Genomic DNA, 21,404 nt, shown 5'->3' with positions numbered 1-21,404 from the left:
ATTTCACGGTAAGGTCTATAACTGTTGTAGTCAGCGCACGTGACAAATACAATTTGATTGGATTTGAACCCATACAAATTAATGGACGTATCGATGTATTAATGTGTCCAAAAAAAACAGAAATATTTCCTCAGCTTTCTTATATCTCCTAGATATAGGACAGGCACTTAAAAATATTATTCCTGAATTCTTTCACTGTCTGTGTATGTATATATGTATGTATGTATGTATGTATAATCTCTCCAAAGGGGTCCTAAAATGTAAAAAATAAAACAGCAAAATGCTCCATGGTAGGACCATCTTAAAAAATGTAATATGTTAGCTTACTACCCCTCCATGTTTGAACTGTTGTGAAATAATTTGAATTTGTACAATTTATTTTGCATATGTTGAAGGACTGACACTAGAGGGAGCTCCTGCATCATGATCATCATTCATAACATGCACATCGTAGGAGGCTGGTGGGAGGAGCTATAGGAGAACGGGCTCATTGTAATTGCTGGAATGTAAGAAATGGAATCATATCAAAAACATCAAACATATGGAAATCCCATGTTGGACTCTGTTCCTTTTATTCCATTCCAGACATTACAATTAGCCTGTTCTCCCATAGCTCATCCCAACAGCCCCCACTAATGCACACCAGGGTCTAGTGTGAGAAGACATAGCTATTTTCTTTACATTTAGAGTTACATTTGTCACATGACCAGAGCAGTACGTTGTGTACTGATACCTTCGATCACTGTTGCTGGCCCAGACTTAAGTGACATCCACAATTCCACAGAAGCCAGTGATCCAGCAGGTGGCACTATGTGACTTGTCCCACTGGATAAGTTTCAGATGGCCTGGTGACCTGGTGAGTGACATGAACGTGACACGTCCCCAGCCCGCCCACACGCCGGCTGGAAGCAATCACAACTCACTCATTTTCTCTTATAACGAGACTTCTGAACAAGCACCACTTTGGAGGGTTGTCATTTTCTAGTTTGTGGGTGGGTGGCAGACAGTCGGGTGTGGTTTGTCACGCAGTGGACCTTTCTAGTGATGGTCCATATCCCTGGACCTAGACTTAGGACGGAATGCTTACTACAGCCAGGCTAAAGGGCTTGCGGTCACATTCCTCTACTCCTACAACACTGCCTACATTTCAGACTAAAATAGGTAAAGGTGTTTCAATAGCATACAGAATGTAAAACGTTGATAGTTGGTGTCATATGCCACAGACCAGACAGTCTGAGGCAGGAGAGACAAGACTATACTAAACTGATCTAGGACATACCCATCAGAAATTTGCATTGGCACTTATCCATATAGACTTCTAGCTCTTTTTAACTCGGTACAGGAAAGGGGAAATAGCACACTCCCTGACCACTATATGTACCCAAACAAAGTCAATCATAATATTTTGGGCAGTAAGAGTAAACATCACTGTTGTTTCTGCTAAGGCAGACAGCTAATGGGTTTTACAAATGAATACACTATATTGCACTACATTTACCATTTAATCAATAACTGGAGGTTATGGGTATTAAACACAATGAATTACAGTTTAATTAAAGAGTGAATATCCAATGAATAGATTTCCAGTGTAATTACCCATTCAGAACATTCTGTGACAAGGTAGGCTAATTACATGTGACAATGTAATTACGTGCTAAGTGCTGGAGCAACCACCATGTAAATCATCTAGAGGATTTGCTGACAAATTCAACAAATAATTCACTCATTCAGTCTTAGGACTGAGTGGTTATCCTACTTGGCACGGCAGCAGTGCGGTCATCTGAATGCTACTTACTGTGAACATGTAGTATAAAAGATTGGAATTGGACATTTTGTTTCTCTTTAAACCACTACCATAACTCCTATCATTATGCATAAGACTAATGACTGTCAGTTTTAGTGGGTCTCCTAGTATAGACAGGCTGTCCTTATATGGAAGTTTCGCAGCATTTGTTGTTGTTATTTACGTTCTTTACATTGGAGTACATTTTTTAAAATCCCCTAAAAAACATATATTTAAATATATAGGTCTGTTGCTAGATATTGATGCTGTTACTGGTCACAGTCTCATTGAACCCTACATTACATTGGTTTGGTTTGGCCACACAGATTTTCATTGTTTGACTTGTCTCCTTTAATAGAGGCTCAGACAACAGGAAGATGCTTTCACAGGGACACTACCTGCGGTTATCTTCCGCATGCATCCAGTGCATGTATTTGTTGTATTCACATTACGAATATTCTTGGAAATCACAAGTTTAAGGCATTTCAACTTTTTTAAGTTAAGTTTTGCTAAATCATTTGCAAAAGGATGCTTGTCCAAAAGGATGTTTTTTTTTTTTTTACGGAGGCACAACCCTGATGATGGCACAGCAATCACACCAATATATTGGATTGAATATTGAAATCGTTGAATTCATTTGATTGTTTACCAATTAATTCAGTACTACTAGACCGGATAGTGTAATTTGTACTCTATAGGTGGCGCTGTATATATGCACACTCAACCCTCTGCTAAATATGGATTGTCTGGCTCATAAGTGTTTCGGATATCCGCCGGTACTGAGGTTGTGTCAGCGTGGTGTTGTTGTAACTCAGAAATGGCCTTAGGTCTGATGTCTTTGGGCACCAAACAGTTCTGACCACAGCAGCCACCGCTCCAGCCCTCAGGCGGACCAAAGTGGGCCAGACCAGTCACTCGATCAGTGTGTTCCGGAGTTTGTTGTCTAAGACTCCTCTTCATAAGTGTACGCTTTCAGTTACTTTATTTATGCACTCACCAGGCAGCCACAATGCTAATTGCTGGGGGGATGTGAGGCGGTAGAAAAACAATCACAAAGGGACTCACCACAGACTCAATTTCATCAGTGCTTCTCTGAGTGAGGTAGGCATATTCCGGTCCCAGAACTGAGCTGGCCTTGTGTGTAAATATCTGTGATATAGCCTAGCCAACACAGTGAAACATTGTATCCAAATTGTAAATGTTTTGAACAGGAAGTATATTGAAAATATCAAAATTCAGTTGCAGCTGTATAGTACATCATCAATGGCATATTATTCTGTAACCTTTGCACAAAACTCAGTCCTCAAATACTCCAGAAATAGAATATAACAAAAATATAGAGTTTTATATTTGATGATGGAGCACTATCAGAATAGTGCATATGAATAAATATAAATTATGTTGTATGCTGAATCATTTTTGGGGAGGAATGTAGGAACTTGAGTTCTGGGGAAGGGGATGTGGGGGGTTGTTGCCATTGTCAGCCCCTGGGTCAGGCATCTGCAGTATGATTACAAGTGCTGACAGACTCAGGGGATATGAACAGCATCTGAAGGGCCTCGCAGCATTCAGTGCTGCCAGTCTTACACTCTGACACCATTCAAAATAGCATCTTTAAAACAGCATAGTTTTCTACACTCCGGCGTGGCACTTGAAGGGCACCCGGGATCAGCCTCATTAGGACGACTTCTCCCCCAGAGGAAGTGTCTGGCTGAAAGACATTAGGACTACCTTGCCCCCAAGGGAAGTGTCTGGCTGAAAGACACAAGCACTAACAATCCCATCGCAATAGCCAGTGTTCCTATGTAGGAGTCAACTGTATGTAACTATGTAACTGGCCGTATGACAAATGCTTATGAACATTTAACTAGAGAAAATGACATACAAGTCCTATTGTATTACTTTCTAAATAACCTTGTCCCCACCCAGGCTAATTCTTACCGTAGAGAGAGCCGGCTGGCGGACGAGACAACTTGCAAACTGATTTCATATTCTTTGTACAATATGTGTGTTTTGTTTCTCGTTAAAATCTGTAAATGACTCTATAAACACAGTTTTTCTGTGATTCATGTAGCGATAGGTGTATTGCGTGTGTGTTCACTGTGCAGCTGTCTGTATCAGACCCTCCCTGTCATCCTTACCCTCACACCCTCCTTCTCTGTGCTGACGTAGAGAGACAAGCCCAGCTTTCAGACCAATCAGAGTCCCCACAAACCCACATACACAGCACTCGTCGCTTCCGGTGTAATCAAGGCATTTGGTTGCTGCACATGGGATGACTCCAGTCCCACCCTTCTCAATGAATTATTCAAAATCCATTTCATTTGTCAAATTTCTACAACTTCTCCATGTAATAGCAAATGGAAGAGATAAATTAACACAAATTAGTTATCTTTAGGGAGGGAACAACAGTTACAGCAATTAAACTGCCGTATTAAAAATATTTAGGTCTAATGTAGCTCCCTCTTGTAGATGCTCCTGGGTAGTTATTTCCTGTTTGCTATTCCACTGAGACTCACTGCCTGCAATGCAGGGGCTGACACAGTGTCCTATCACTAAAACAATGCATGATGCATTGGCTTGATAAAGTTAATCTGCTTATGTTCATGCTCCAATTAAGGAAAGGTTGTCTGTGAAAACAATGCAGATGTACAATTCTTAAACAATTCTTTTTTTATGTCCTTTAAAAATAAAAAAGACAGTTGATGCTGAGTCAAGCCATGTGCTGGTGGTGGCCCAATGAATGCTGCAATGCAGTGAATTATTATGTTGGACAGGGTGTGTTGTCTTTCCACCTGTTCCACACCAGATGGCGATGTTCACAACAGTGACTCACGCAGCCCAGAATGGAAACCAATTTCACAGTGCTACGCCAAGCCTTTTTCATCAATGTCAAGCATTGCCCTTTGACTGTGATCCAACAGTGCTTCCTAACAAATATGCTTACTACCATTTTAAAAATAAAAATCCAATGAGTTCTATCTGGACAACAAGGTGGAGTATGAATTTGACTACTTGTTATAATATGGGGACTTTCAAGAGCTTGAACTGAATTTTAAGAATGTCACCAAAAGAAACACAGATTTTTATCCAATAAATTAGCTTTCCGAACTAAAACTAAAATGGTAAAACACTGTTAGATTTAGATAAAGACCAAGGCCCGTATCCACAATGCCTCTCAGCGTAGGAGTGCGGAAAGCTTCAAGTTCCTTGGTGTCCACATCACCAATAAACTAACATGCACACCAAGACAGTCGTGAAGAGGGCACAACAAAACCTATTCCCACTCAGGAGACTGAAAAGATTTGGCATGGGTCCTCAGATCCTCAAAAGGTTCTACAGCTGCACCATCGAGAGCATGGTTGCATGGTTGCATCACTGCCTGGTTTGGCAACTGCTCAGCCTCCGACCGCAAGGCTCTACAGAGGGTAGTGCGTACAGCCCAGTACATCACTGGGGCCAAGCTTCCTGCCATCCAGGACCTCTATACCAGGCGGTGTCAGAGGAAGGCCTTAAAAATGATCAAAGACTCCAGCCACCCTACTCTACCTACATGTACATCCTACCTCAACTATCTGGTGCCTCCGCACATTGACTCTGTGCCGGTACCCCACTGTATATAGTCTCGCTATTGTTATTTTACTGCTGCTCTTTAATTACTTGTTACTTTTATTTCTTATTCTTATTCATATTATTTTTTTAAAACTGCATTGTTGGTTAGGGGCTCGTAAGTAAGCATTTCACTGTAAGGTCTACCTGTTGTATTCGGCGCATGTGACTAATACAATTTTGATTTGATCTAGGATCAATTTAGCCTTTTAGATCACAATAAATACAATTGCAAAGACAGGTGAGGACTTGATCCTAGATCAGCACTCTTACTCTGAGACGCTTTGTGGATGTGGGCCTTGATTAGCATTATTGAACATTTGAGACGTTTTCCTTGAGTACAGTCAACTTTAATTCAGTTCATTACAGTTATCCCCTCAGCTTTGTTTGATAAGTTCAGTGAATGCGGACATCCTGTCTGTTCTGTAAAGGCTGTGATAGACAGAGATTATGTCAACTTTGGTCTGCTGGCACAATGACAGAATCGGTGTATCGATGACTCACAACTACAGGGTGTGCCATCCCTGAGCGTCTCCATCAGCAGGATCACCTTTATGGATGCCTATTACATCACAAATCACTCTGCGGAGGCTAGGTGGTCACACCCTCACACCGCGCTCAAAGCCGGTGGCACAGTTTACGTTGTGTGAGGGTGAGAATGTGCGAAGCGGTGAGTGAATATGTCACAGAATTCCTTACATTCCCGGGATAGGTCTGGGGGAGTCTGGCTCGGTGTTGGGTTCCTGGGGGTAAGGAAAGAGGAGCCAGGGGAATAGGGTGCCGACTCAGCAGCTGACACCTCTGATCTCTCTCTCTCCCTCTCTCCGTCCTCCACCCTTAACTAAATACTAAGCCACACTTTTAAAAATGATCTAGCTGTTTCAACAAAATATTATTAAGTAACTGGGTTCCACAGCCTTTTTTTTGTTTACCCAACTTTTCGGGCAAAATATTACCTGAACTTAACATTTTAGTTGGCTCAAATTTAGCTCCAACATGAGAAAAACAAAGGCAAAAAAATGAACAAAACGTACAATGATGTGTTAGCTCAAATTGTCTCATAATATGAAAATCACACAGTGCTTTTAACATATAATATTTTAAACTTTCGTATTTAAACACTTTGACATGATTACATTGGGTATGTTAACTCATACAGTAATTAATATTCAACATTATCTCACCTAGGATTTTAGCTCACAACCTCTTGGTAATCGTTCTGTTACTCCACCATGTCTATGTCAATAACTGGTTTCACCTGTATTTCTACACGTTGCACTTTAAAGTACATTTCAGCTATGTTAAAAGTACACTCAAGAAAAACAATTTTATTTATCTTAGAGATTAAAGAGTGACAGTAAAACAGAGTAATATGCCCCACCAACATTAGACGAAATAAATACTTTTAGCATGCTTATAGGGAAGGCCACTCAACATGTTCGGCACTGACACAAATGACTGATGATTGGCTGAAATACATTTATAATAAGAAGATTATGTGAGCTGTTTCGGAGGGACTTCAGTATTGGAGAGACTTTGGAGTTTCGGAGGGACTTTGGTATCATTGAGCATAACATATTGCTGAAATAACTTAGGTGTAATGGATTAACATCTTCCGCCTTATCATATAGATGGGCAGATACCTATCCAATAGAACACAGAGGATTTTCTTTAATGGAAGACTCTCTAATGCAGATTCAGTTGAGTGTGATGTACCGCAGGGCAGCCAGCTTGGACCATTATTATTTTTTTTGTGTTTACTAATGACCTTCCACTGACCTTGAATAAAGCCTGTATGTCCCTGTACACTGACAACTCAACACTATACACATCGTCTGCAACAGTAAAAATAAATACCTGACACCCTTAGCATAGAGCTACAGTCAGTTTTTGAATGGGTACTAGCAATAGGCTGGTATTAAATATCTCAAAAACCAAGGGATGCAGCGGTCTTGTGGCATCACTACAGATCCGGGACAAGACTGTAACTACCAATTGTGGAGAAAAAGGAGTAAAAAGTCAAAAAATATATTTTAAAATAACTGAAAGCATAATTTTTGGGACAAATCATTCGCTCAACCCTAGATAGCAAGCTATCATGGTCAAAACATATAGGCACAATGGTTGCTAAAATGGGAAGAGGTCTGTCCATGATAAGGCATTGCTCTGCTTTCTTGATATCTCAGTCAACCAGACAGGTCTTACAGGCCCTAGTTTCATCACACCTGGACTACTGTCCAGTTGTGTGGTCAGGAAGGACCTAGCCAAATTGCAGTTGGTACAAAACAGAGCAGCAAGTACTTCACTTAGTTGTACAGAGGGTGAATGTCAATGACATGCATGTCAATCTCTTCTGGCTCAAAGTGGGGGAGAGATTGACTGCATCACTATTGGCCTTTGTGTGAGGTGTGATGTGTTGAAGGTACCGAACTGTCTGTTCAAGCAGTTGGCACACATTTCAGACACTCATTGGTACAACACAAGACATGCAACCAGAGGTGTCTTCACTGTCTCCAGGTCCAGAACATAGACTGGGAAACACACAGTACTAAATAGAGCCATGACTACATGGAACTCTCTGCCACCCCAGGTAACTCAAGCTGGCAAAAACACATATAAAAGAACACCTTACAGCACGGCAGGGACAGTGAAGAGACACAGACATTTTTATGCATTTTGTATTGTATTTGCATTGTATTCTGTATTGTATTTTAGTATGCTTGTGATATGTGTTTGCGATACAGCTGTGATATGTGGTTGTCTCACCTGGCTATCTTAAGATGAATGCAATAGCTGTGGGTCGCTCTGGATGAGAGTGTCTGCTGAATGGCTTAATTATAATGTAAATGTAGTGCTATGTATGTATATTATGTATTTTATTTGTTGTGTTGTTTCCTGTTTGGAACCCAGGAAGATGCTAACTGGGGATCCTAATAATGACTAAAAACTAATTGATGAGGGAATAGTAAGATGAACTGAAAATTGACACAGACATAGTGGTGTAGCAGGAAGATTGGAATGCCATGAAGATTTTGCCATGTAAGACCTACCAGTCTGTTTGATCACATCTCATTGAAGAGGCATTGCTGTTCCCCTCACCTCTCATGGGGTGAATCAATGTCCATGTTGTGAAGCATCCTCTTGTCATTTGGAGTGAAAGCCAATCTATTAGTTAGCCTATGAGTGATGTGGCTCGACAGGAATTGCTTTTCACCACTCAAGCCAGATGAGGAGAAAATGTGGTCATGGTCCACATTTTCCACTTCATTTTGTCCATTGAATTTGCAACTGTGTGATCAAAATAAATACAGTATCTAAAGACCTCATATCAGATTCTGCTTAAAGTGTATTGAATGGACTTAAACGCACAATTGAGTTTGGCTGACAATTTATCGGCATTGGGTTACATTGTTGTCATACATGGTGTATTGTATTTATAGACTGAGAAACCTCTTAGGAGATACTGGAGAAGTATCACATCCTTCCGACGACAGCCCTCTTCTAAGACAGTCCAGAACATTTTGCTGGAAGTATGCTAGGAGTTCCTGTTTAAATTGTATTTTTGACTCAAGTAAAATGCCAATGATTTCTGCTGTGTCATCGATTAATGTGGACCTGCAGAAAGGTCACCTCTGCCCTGGTACATTTCCCTTTAAACACTTATGCCCATTTGAGAATTTCTGTGACACTTGTGTACCAGATGCACTTTTCCTTTCTGTGCAGAGGCTGTATCCTTGAAAACTGCTTTCCACTCTGAACACTCCCGTCTGCCGAGCTGCACTTACCCAACTCAATGCCGCCAAAAGGTCGCACTGAGCATGCCATTTGAACCAGGGTTTATTATTGATTACATTCCGTGGGCCCTCTGTGGCAGCCTGTCTGTTTAGTGGTGTATTTCGTTTTTTTTTTAGGCTAGTGAATGTAGGCTACCGGGTTGTGTGTTGTGCTCACTGCTGTTCAGTAGCTTACTCCCAATCTCTCCCATACACCTCTGACTCTTTCACGTGTTTATTCCTATCAGAATGTTATGTATGCACATGTTATCCACCAGTACATAACTTAGGCTATCAGTTACGTTTCTAAGTGAGCGGCATGCATAAGTAGGTGAGTGTAACGGTTTTCTTGATGAGAAGGAGAGTCGGACCAAAATGCAGCGTGATTATTGCGATTCATGTTTAATGAAAAAACACACTAAACACAAACACTACAAAATAAAGAACGTAACAAAAACCTAAACAGCCTATCTGGTGAAAACACATAGACAGGAACAATCACCCACAAACAGTGAAACCCAGGCTACCTAAATATGGTTCCCAATCAGAGACAATGACGAACACCTGCCTCTGATTGAGAACCATATCAGGCCAAACATAGAACTGGACAAACTAGACATGTAACATAGAATGCCCACTCAGATCACACCCTGACCAACCAAAACATAGAAACATACAAAGTAAACTATGGTCAGGGTGTGACAGTACCCCCCCCCCCCCCCAAGGTGCGGACTCCGGCTGCAAAACCTGAACCTATAGGGGAGGGTTTGGGTGGGCATCTGTCCGCGGTGGCGGCTCTGGCGCTGGACGTGGACCCCACTCCATAATAGTTTTAGTCCACCTCCTTAGCGTCCCTAGATAGGTTACCCTCCTTAATGACCGCTCGGGACAGAGGGGCAGCTCGGGACAGAGGTAGCTCGGGACTGATGGGTAGCTCAGCACTGAGAGGAAGCACTGAGAGGAAGCTCAGCACTGAGAGGAAGCTCAGCACTGAGAGGAAGCCCAGGCAGGTAGTTGGATCTAGCAGATCCTGGCTGACTGGAGAATCTGGAAGAGTCTGGTCGACTGGCAGATCTGGAAGAGTCTGGACGACTGGCAGATCTGGAAGAGTCTGGTCGACTGGCAGATCTGGAAGAGTCTGGTCGACTGGCAGATCTGGAAGAGTCTGGTCGACTGGCAGATCTGGAAGAGTCTGGTCGACTGGCAGATCTGGAAGAGTCTGGTCGACTGGCAGATCTGGAAGAGTCTGGTTGACTGGCAGCTCTGGCTGCTCCATGCTGATTGGCTGCCCCATGCTGACTGGCAGCTCTGGCTGCTCCATGCTGACTGGCTGCTCCATGCTGACTGGCAGCTCTGGCTGCTCCATGCTGACTGGCAGCTCTGGCTGCTCCATGCTGACTGGCAGCTCTGGCTGCTCCATGCTGACTGGCAGCTCTGGCTACTCCATGCTGACTGGCAGCTCTGGCTGCTCCATGCTGACTGGCAGCTCTGGCTGCTCCATGCTGACTGGCTGCTCTGGCTGCTCCATGCTGACTGGCGGCCCTGGCTGCTCCATGCTGACTGGCGGCCCTGGCTGCTCCATGCTGACTGGCGGCCCTGGCTGCTCCATGCTGACTGGCGGCCCTGGCTGCTCCATGCTGACTGGCGGCCCTGGCTGCTCCATGCTGACTGGCGGCCCTGGCTGCTCCATGCTAACTGGCAGCTCTGGCGGCTCCTTGCAGACTGGCAGCTCTGGCGGCTCCTTGCAGACTGGCAGCTCTGGCGGCATCCTGCAGACTGGCAGCTCTGGCGGCTCCTTGCAGACTGGCAGCTCTGGCGGCTCCTTGCAGACTGGCAGCTCCCTGCAGACTGGCAGCTCCTTGCAAACTGGCAGCTCCTTGCAAACTGGCAGCTCCTTGCAAACTGGCAGCTCCTTGCAAACTGGCAGCTCCTTGCAAACTGGCAGTTCTGAACAGGCGGGAGACTCCGGCAGCGCTGTAGAGAAGGAAGGCTCTAACAGCGCTAAACAGGAGGGAGACTCCGACAGCGCTGAAGAGGAGGAAGGCTCTGGCAGGGCTGGACAGGCGAGGCGCACTGTAGGCCTGATGCGTGGTGCTGGCACTGGTGGTACTGGGCCGAGGACACGCACAGGAAGCCTGGTGCGGGGAGCTGCTACCGGAGGGCTGGGGTGTGGAGGTGGTACTGGAAAAACCGGACCGTGCAGGCGCACTGGAGCTCTTGAGCACCGAGCCTGCCCAACCTTACCTGGTTGAATGCTCACGGTCGCCCTGCCAGTGCGGCGAGGTGGAATAGCCCGCACTGGGCTATGCAGGCGAACCGGAGACACCAAGCGCAAGGCTGGTGCCATGTAAGCCGGCCCAAGGAGACGCACTGGGGACCAGCTGCGTAGAGCCGGCTTCATGGCATTAGGCTCGACGCTCAATCTAGCCCGGCCGACACGCGGAGCTGGAATATACCGCACCGGGCTATGCACCCGCACTGGAGACACCGTGCGCACCACTGCATAACACGGTGCCTGTCCGGTCTCTCTAGCCCCCCGGTAAGCACAGGGAGTCTGCCCAGGTTTCCTACCTGGCGTAGCCATACTCCCTGTTAGCCCCCCCCCAAGAAATGTTTGGGGCTGCCTCTCAGGCTTCCATCCGCTACGTCGTGCTGCCTCCTCATATCTGCGCCTCTCAGCTTTCGCCGCCTCCAGTTCTTCCTTGGGGCGGCGATATTCTCCAGGCTGAGCCCAGGGTCCTTTACCGTCCAGTTCCTCCTCCCATGTCCATTTCTCCAGGTGGTGCAGCCTCTCCCACTGCAGCTGCTCCTGCTGCTGCTGCCTCTGATCCTTCTCCTGCTGCACCTTGATGCGGCTACACTCCCCTGGTTTAGCCCAGGGTCCTCTCCCGTCGAGGATTTCCTCCCATGTCCAGAAATCCTTACTATGCATCTCCTCTTTTCGCTGCTGTTGCAGCCTGTTGACACGCTGCTTGGTCCGTTGGTGGTGGGTGATTCTGTAACGGTTTTCTTGATGAGAAGGAGAGTCGGACCAAAATGCAGCGTGATTATTGCGATTCATGTTTAATGAAAAAAACACACTAAACACAAACACTACAAAATAAAGAACGTAACGAAAACCTAAACAGCCTATCTGGTGAAAACACATAGACAGGAACAATCACCCACAAACAGTGAAACCCAGGCTACCTAAATATGGTTCCCAATCAGAGACAATGACGAACACCTGCCTCTGATTGAGAACCATATCAGGCCGAACATAGAACTGGACAAACTAGACATGTAACATAGAATGCCCACTCAGATCACACCCTGACCAACCAAAACATAGAAACATACAAAGTAAACTATGGTCAGGGTGTGACAGTGAGCATAGTATCATGCATGTTTTATTTACTTATTTACTTTTTTATTTCACCTTTATTTAACCAGGTAGGCCAGTTGAGAACAAGTTCTCATTTACAACTGTGACCTGGCCAAGATAAAGCAAAGCAGTGTGACAAAACAACACAGAGTTACACATAAACAAACGTACAGTCAACAACACAATAGAAAAATATATGTACAGTGTGTGCAAATGTAGAAGATTAGGGAGGTAAGGCAATAAATAGGCCATAGAGGCAAAATAACTTCAATTTAGCATTAACACTGGAGTGATGGATGTGCAGATGATGATGTGCAAGTAGAGATACTGGGGTGCAAAAGAGCAAGAAAATAAATAACAATATGGGGAGGAGGTCGTTGGGTGTGCTATTTACAGATTGGCTGTGTACAGGTACAGTGATCGGTAAACTGCTCTGACAGCTGATGCTTAAAGTTAGAGGGAGATATACAGTGCCTTGCGAAAGTATTCGGCCCCCTTGAACTTTGCGACCTTTTGCCACATTTCAGGCTTCAAACATAAAGATATAAAACTGTATTTTTTTGTGAAGAATCAACAACAAGTGGGACACAATCATGAAGTGGAACGACATTTATTGGATATTTCAAACTTTTTTAACAAATCAAAAACTGAAAAATTGGGCGTGCAAAATTATTCAGCCCCTTTACTTTCAGTGCAGCAAACTCTCTCCAGAAGTTCAGTGAGGATCTCTGAATAATCCAATGTTGACCTAAATGACTAATGATGATAAATACAATCCACCTGTGTGTAATCAAGTCTCCGTATAAATGCACCTGCACTGTGATAGTCTCAGAGGTCCGTTAAAAGCGCAGAGAGCATCATGAAGAACAAGGAACACACCAGGCAGGTCCGAGATACTGTTGTGAAGAAGTTTAAAGCCGGATTTGGATACAAAAAGATTTCCCAAGCTTTAAACATCCCAAGGAGCACTGTGCAAGCGATAATATTGAAATGGAAGGAGTATCAGACCACTGCAAATCTACCAAGACCTGGCCGTCCCTCTAAACTTTCAGCTCATACAAGGAGAAGACTGATCAGAGATGCAGCCAAGAGGCCCATGATCACTCTGGATGAACTGCAGAGATCTACAGCTGAGGTGGGAGACTCTGTCCATAGGACAACAATCAGTCGTATATTGCACAAATCTGGCCTTTATGGAAGAGTGGCAAGAAGAAAGCCATTTCTTAAAGATATCCATAAAAAGTGTTGTTTAAAGTTTGCCACAAGCCACCTGGGAGACACACCAAACATGTGGAAGAAGGTGCTCTGGTCAGATGAAACCAAAATTGAACTTTTTGGCAACAATGCAAAACGTTATGTTTGGCGTAAAAGCAACACAGCTGAACACACCATCCCCACTGTCAAACATGGTGGTGGCAGCATCATGGTTTGGGCCTGCTTTTCTTCAGCAGGGACAGGGAAGATGGTTAAACTTGATGGGAAGATGGATGGAGCCAAATACAGGACCATTCTGGAAGAAACCCTGATGGAGTCTGCAAAAGACCTGAGACTGGGACGGAGATTTGTCTTCCAACAAGACAATGATCCAAAACATAAAGCAAAATCTACAATGGAATGGTTCAAAAATAAACATATCCAGGTGTTAGAATGGCCAAGTCAAAGTCCAGACCTGAATTCAATCGAGAATCTGTGGAAAGAACTGAAAACTGCTGTTCACAAATGCTCTCCATCCAACCTCACTGAGCTCGAGCTGTTTTGCAAGGAGGAATGGGAAAAAAATTCAGTCTCTCGATGTGCAAAACTGATAGAGACATACCCCAAGCGACTTACAGCTGTAATCGCAGCAAAAGGTGGCGCTACAAATTATTAACTTAAGGGGGCTGAATAATTTTGCACGCCCAATTTTTCAGTTTTTGATTTGTTAAAAAAGTTTGAAATATCCAATAAATGTTGTTTCACTTCATGATTGTGTCCCACTTGTTGTTGATTCTTCACAAAAAAAATAAAGTTTTATATCTTTATGTTTGAAGCCTGAAATGTGGCAAAAGGTCGCAAAGTTCAAGGGGGCCGAATACTTTCGCAAGGCACTGTACTAAGTCAAAACCGTCCAGAGTATTGATGCTAGTCGGGCGGACGGGTGCGGGCAGTGATCGGTTGAATAGCATGCATTTAGTTTTACTAGCATTTAATAGCAGTTGGAGGCCACGGAAGGAGTGTTGTAATGGCATTGAAGCTCGTTAGGAGGTTTGTTAACACAGTGTCCAAAGAAGGGCCAGATCATTACAGAATGGTGTCGTCTGCGTAGAAGTGGATCAGAGAATCACCAGCAGCAAGAGTGACATCATTGATATATACAGAGAAAAGAGTCAGCTGAGAACTGAACCCTGTGGCACCCCCATAGAGACTGCCAGAGTTACGGACACCAGGCCCTTCGATTTGACACACTGAACTCTATCTGAGAAGTAGTTGGTGAACCAGGCGAGGCAGTCATTTGAGACATCAAGGCTATTGAGTCTGCCGATAAGAATGTGGTGATTGACAGAGTTGAAAGCCTTGGCCAGATCGATGAAGATGCCTGCACAGTACTGTATTTTATCAATGGCGGTTATGATATCATTTAGGACCTTGAGCGTGGCTGAGGTGCACCCATGACCAGCTCGGAAACCAGATTGCATAATGGAGAAGGTACGGTGGGATTTGAAGTGGTCTGTGATCTGTTTGTTAACTTGGCTTTCGAAGATTTTAGAAAGGCAGGGCAGGATGGATATAGCTCTATAATAGTTTGGGTCTAGAGTGTCTCCCCCTTTGAAGAGGGGGGTGACTGCGGCAGCATTCCAATCTTTGGGGGTCTCAGGCGATACAAAAGAGAGGTTGAACAGGCAAGTAATAGGGGTTGCAACAATTTCTGGGGTCATTTTAGAAAGGGAGGGTCCAGATTGTCTAGCCCGGCTGATTTGTAGGGATCCAGGTTTTGCAGCTCTTTCAGAACATCAGCTGTCTGGATTTGGGTAAAGGAAAACAAGGGGTGGGGGTTGTAACTTTGAGCAAGTTGCTGCAGGGGGTTGCAGAGCTGCCAGGGTAGGGGTAGCCAGGTGGAAAGCATGGCCAGCTGTAGAAAAATGCTTATTGAAATGATTGATTATCGTAGATTTATCGGTGGTGACAGTGTTTCCTAGCCTCAGTGCAGTGGGCAGCTGGGAAGAGGTGCTCTTATTCTCCATGGACTTTACAGTGTCCCAAACCTTTTGGAATTAGTGCTACAGGATGCAAATTTCTGTTTGAAAAAGCTAGCCTTTGCTTTCGTAACTGCCTGTGTTTATTGGTACCTGACTTCCCTGAAAAGTTGCATATCGCGGGGGCTATTCGATGCTAAAGCAGAACGCCACAGGATGTTTTTGTGCTGGCCAAGGGCAGTCATGTCTTTTGAATGGGGCATGCTTATTTAAGATGGTGAGGAAAGCAATTTTAAAGAGCAACCAGGCATCCTCTACTGACGGGATGAGGTCAATATCCTTCCAGGATACCCAGGTCGATTAGAAAGGCCTGCTCGCTGAAGTGTAAAAGCACATGCTCCATCAAACAGAATTAATAAATAAATACAACACTGCCAGTTCCTGCTATCGTAGAAAACGCCAAACGGCAAAGTCATACTGCTTCTTTTTCTGCTGATGAATTATGGATCAGCTGCATCGGCAAGAAAATAGTCCCCAGTCCCCACGTTGTATCCAGTCCCCACGTTGTATCCAGTCCCCTTTGACTTGACTGGCCTATATTCCTTCAAACTGAAATCCAATGCTTTTCAATATGCTATCCCATATTGATTACTGGGTTTCTTAATTGTCACCATATTACTGAAGTGAATGCTTGTCCACTTTGTTTTTGTGAGTTTTATTGCTCACTTTTAGTGAGATGGAAATTCAGCTTTGTGATCTGAATGAGCTCGTGCAGCAGAGTTACTGCTAGTTTTGGGTTCAAGTTCAAATGTGAATTTCTCATCCCATTGGACAAAAACAGGTTGAATCAACATTGTTTCCAAGTAATTTCAACAATAAAAAAAATCTACATTATGACATTGAATCAATGTGGGAAACAGATTGGATTTGCAAAAAATCATCAATGTAAGGGAATTTCGTCTTTTAACCTAAATCTAATGACATGGCCACATTTTTGTTCATTTCACGTTGAACTCTCATTAGTTGACAACATAACCAAATCAAAACTAGATGCTGAAATTACATCTGTGACCAGTGGGATGTCAATTCCTGAAGTGTAATGGTCAGGAATGTTAGTACTGAAAGGGATAATTGATAGATGAGCAGTCATGCAATCGTGCAACAATTTTTAAGTACTGTATTGACTTTCAACAGAATGTTTCTCATAGTATCCTATGTTTAAAGAATGCTATATCATTTAGGCTACACTAACAGTGCTGGGTTGGGCTAGTTGCTTGAAGATAGCTGTGCTGAATACACTGCTGGGGGAATGCTAGTGGTTCTGATGTCATCCTTGAACAATTCTCTTCCAATGCATACTGGGTCTCCCCAGCTGTTGTTTCAATATCATCTAACCCCACATTAATAAAAGCCTAATTGAAGGAGCTTGATATCCCAGTATATCCAGTTACTTGCACTTGTACACAGAGCCTGTATGAATGGCTATACCCTTCGGCCCGTTCTGTGTGTGTGTGTGTGTGTGTCTGTGTCTGTGTGTGTTGAATAGAGGACCCTATAATTAGTATGGAGGCAGCTGACCTGCCAATAACAAAAGAAACCTCTCTGGCACATTTCCCTCTGAGTAACTGCCTGTATCTTTGTTCCGTATATAATCATTCCACACACACACACACGCACACACTATTAATGTTTGAGGTCAAGGCAAGTCAATTAATGCATTTTGATCTAGCTGTTAACCTTACAAGGCTAAATCACATCTTGATATTATGTGCTGTTGTGCCAGATTAGTAGTAGGCCTAGGCTCAGTTTGCTTATCAATCATTTATAGTACTGTAAATCTCTCTTTCACCCTCAGTATTGAATAATCCTGCCGACTCAGTGATTTTCTACATATCAAACAAACTGTAAGGTCTTAAATGTGATGGGGAGGGAGGAAGAGAAATGATGATTATGAACTCCATAGAGGGGACTTCTTCTCAGAGTAGAGAATTTCTCTTTTCGATGGTATCCTTAGTTTTTCTGAAATTGGCTGTATATTATTATAAATTAAAGCAAACACACATTTGAGACCCAGTTTGTTCGACAACGGCAGTTGCTGTTGACCTGTTTCTGTTTCCTTCTTGTGCTGCAGGCAGCTGTGTTTAATTGTATCTTTCTAGTCAGATTGCTGTGGATAGTAACCCAGCTGTTAATGGGTCAAGTGCAGTTGTCTCTGTCAAGGATTCATGCATCTAGACGTGTTGTCTTTTAATCTCGCTGTGTGATATAATCCATTCTAAATGCTAATGGAAAGTATGTCAGAACATGCTCTGGGAAATTGCAATGTTCTTGGCTGATACCCATTAGTTTTCCTCCCATACCATCATCTCCTCATGGTCTGTATTGATGCTTTGAAAGTATTGTCACGATTCAAAATGTAGAGGTGTCGAGGGGTCGTTCATAAGATTAATAAGATCAACGTGGCCATTGGGCAACCCCCCTAAGCATTTTAAATATTAACTTTGCTCCAGAACATTATTTTTAGGATGTCTCAATACCATTAAACACTTCAAATTTGCCAATGGATCTCTTAGATTTCTGCTAAAGAACCCCCTACATTTTGTCAGTACAGATGCACTTGATATGGAAATTCTGGACAAAAGCAGATAATCTATTTTTTTGCCATGATTTTTTTGTACAGAGGATACAGATATGATGGCCAATATTAGGTATATACATTATCATCAAGTATCCCTGCAGTAATGTCAGGACTGGACATAAGGTGGTAAGCTGATGATGATGGTGGTGGTATAGCAAGGTCTTCTCTAAAATCACTATCTGTTAGGCTATGTCATTACACACAGCAGTTTGAGCTGCACTTTAATCAGACTATTGAAAGCTCTCTGTGGTCCATGTCTGTGTCTGAGAGCTCAGCAGCGTCAGTGTCAGGGCCTCAGCATGGTTCTCATTAACATAGCTTTCCCAAAATTGATTTAAGGTTTACTTTGTCAGTGACATCTTCCTTTTGCCTATTCAGATGCTGTCTGCAGGACTTACAACTTGCCCAGCAAGTTAAATGCTGTAGGCATACAATAAATGTGCTTTTCAGCAGGGTTTACTGATGTTGTAACTTAAATTGTAGAAGCAGCAGGTACAATGAAGACATCTAAGACATCTATTCCATCTGGCCGTGCTGCTGCTCCAGTTTCAACTGTTCTGCCTGCGGCTATGGAACCCTGACCTGTTCACCGGACGTGCTACCTGTCCCAGACCTGCTGTTTTCAATTCTCTAGAGACAGCAGGAGCGGTAGAGATACTCTTAATGATCGGCCATGAAAAGCCAACTGACATTTAATCCTGAGGTGCTGACTTGCTGCACCCTCGACAACTACTGTGATTATTATTATTTGACCATGCTGGTCATTTATGAACATTTGAACATCTTGGCCATGTTCTGTTATAATCTCCACCCGGCACAGCCAGAAGAGGACTGGCCACCCCTCATAGCCTGGTTCCTCTCTAGGTTTCTTTCTAGGTTTTGGCCTTTCTAGGGAGTTTTTCCTAGCCCCTGTGCTTCTACACCTGCATTGCTTGCTGTTTGGGGTTTTAGCCTGGGTTTCTGTACAGCACTTTGATATATCAGCTGATGTAAGAAGGGCTATATACATACATTTGATTTGATTTGCTCTAACTAGCTTGCAGGAATCCATTGTTGTGGGTTCCCACTATGGCCAAGCTGCAAAGTCAAAACATCGTCAAAATGTATGTGTAAAGAAATTGCTTAGGGTTAGGTTCAAAATCAGACTTTAAGAAACCAGGGCTTCTTGGCCAGATAGTGACGACCATTGTTGTGCACTAACGGCCTGTGTTAAATGAAGACGGTGGGGCGATGAAACAACGTAATTCATTCCTTTTCAATGGAAGAAAAGTGATGAGAAGCAAAGTGGGCGAGGGAGCGTGACCAAGGCGGGACTTAAGTTGGGGAAAATGGAACTTTATGCAAGTACTCAGCAATATTGCGGGGCTATTGACCAATCGAAGCTCACTATAGCTTAAAGCCCCTACTGGATTGGCTGTTGATACCGAGCACTACCTAGCATGTTGTCTGCTTGCTAGAAACCACATGACGAGCCACTCTGAACAAAGCTAGCATGGCTAGGCGATGCATCAATGCATATTAATACCCCCTAATACCGCGGCGCGCAAACATTCAGCACCATGGACAGAGCCCCGATCAGCATGAAGTAAACAAAACAGCGCACGCTCAAACATTCAGCACCATGGACAGTATCCCAATCAGCATGAAGTAAACAGAACAGTGCACGCTCAAACATTCAGCACCACAGACAGGACCCCAATCAACACGAAGTAAACAGAACAGCGTACGCTCAAACATTCAGCACCATGGACAGTAGGCCTACCCCGATCAGCATGAACTAAACAGAACAGTACGGTCAAACATTCATCACCATGGACAGTACCTCGATCAGAACGAACTAAACGGAACAGTGCAGCCAAACATTCGGAACCATGGACAACACAGCAATCAGCGGAAAGAAAACAGAGCATTGCTGATTCAGCACCGCGGTCACTGAACAGCGCTGTGCTCAGGCAGCTCATATAGATTAAAGAGTGAAGATTGCAAAGCGCCTATGTAACTGTTTTTTTTTGTGTTGAATTTTCAAACCTACAATCTACCTGTAGTGAAGCCATTCAAAATGTACATTACATTCCAATCATCTAGCAGACACCCCCATCCAGAGCGACCCACAGAGGCACCCAGGGCCAAGCGCCCTCCCCAAGGGCACATCAACAGCAACTGTTTGTTGGCCTCTGTAATGGTTTGTTGGCCTCTATAATGGTTTGTTGGCCTCTGTAACTGTTTGTTGGCCTCTGTAACTGTTTGTTGGCCTCTGTAACGGTTTGTTGGCCTCTGTAACGGTTTGTTGGCCTCTGTAACGGTTTGTTGGCCTCTGTAACTGTTTGTTGGCCTCTGTAACTGTTTGTTGGCCTCCGTAACTGTTTGTTGGCCTCCCTAACTGTTTGTTGGCCTCCGTAACTGTTTGTTGGCCTCCCTAACTGTTTTTAGCCTCTGTAACGGTTTGTAACGGTTTGTTGGCCTCTGTAACGGTTTGTTGGCCTCTGTACTTGTTTGTTGGCCTCTGTGCAGACTGAGGGCCTGCTGAATAAACTCTCTGCCATGCTTGCCTATTCTACTGTTCCCCTTTCACTTGAACTGTAGATCACTTAAACTGTATAATTGTGAAAAATATTGGAATGCTCTGACTCTTTGGTACCCCACTTCAACTGTCCCATTTAGAATTTTTATAGCAATCATTTTTGGAAGTTACAACATTAACAACAGTCATTGCTTATTGTATAGTAATGGAGTGTTTTATGTTATTTCACAAATAGAATAACAGTCCATATCCACTTCTGGAATTACAAAAATCAGGCTACTCAACTCCATTCCTGTAGACCTATACAAATACAATGCAATATTTGCCAATAACATGTTAATACAATGTTACAGGCTAAAATCTTATTTCTCATGGAAACCAGTCTACATTCTGATTTTAAGAATTGTATAGATATGAATTATGTAGCTTACAAAATGCTTTGTCTTTTCAAATTGAAAATGTTGCCAAAGCAAAGCAATGATTTCATATAACTGTTGTTTGTGTGTCAGCAACAGCGCCCCTCTTAGTGGTTGCCAAGGTATG

This window comes from Oncorhynchus clarkii, chromosome 33, assembly GCF_045791955.1.
Source record: "Oncorhynchus clarkii lewisi isolate Uvic-CL-2024 chromosome 33, UVic_Ocla_1.0, whole genome shotgun sequence".
In the NCBI taxonomy this organism is placed as follows: domain Eukaryota; kingdom Metazoa; phylum Chordata; class Actinopteri; order Salmoniformes; family Salmonidae; genus Oncorhynchus; species Oncorhynchus clarkii.
This window is presented reverse-complemented; position numbering follows the sequence as displayed.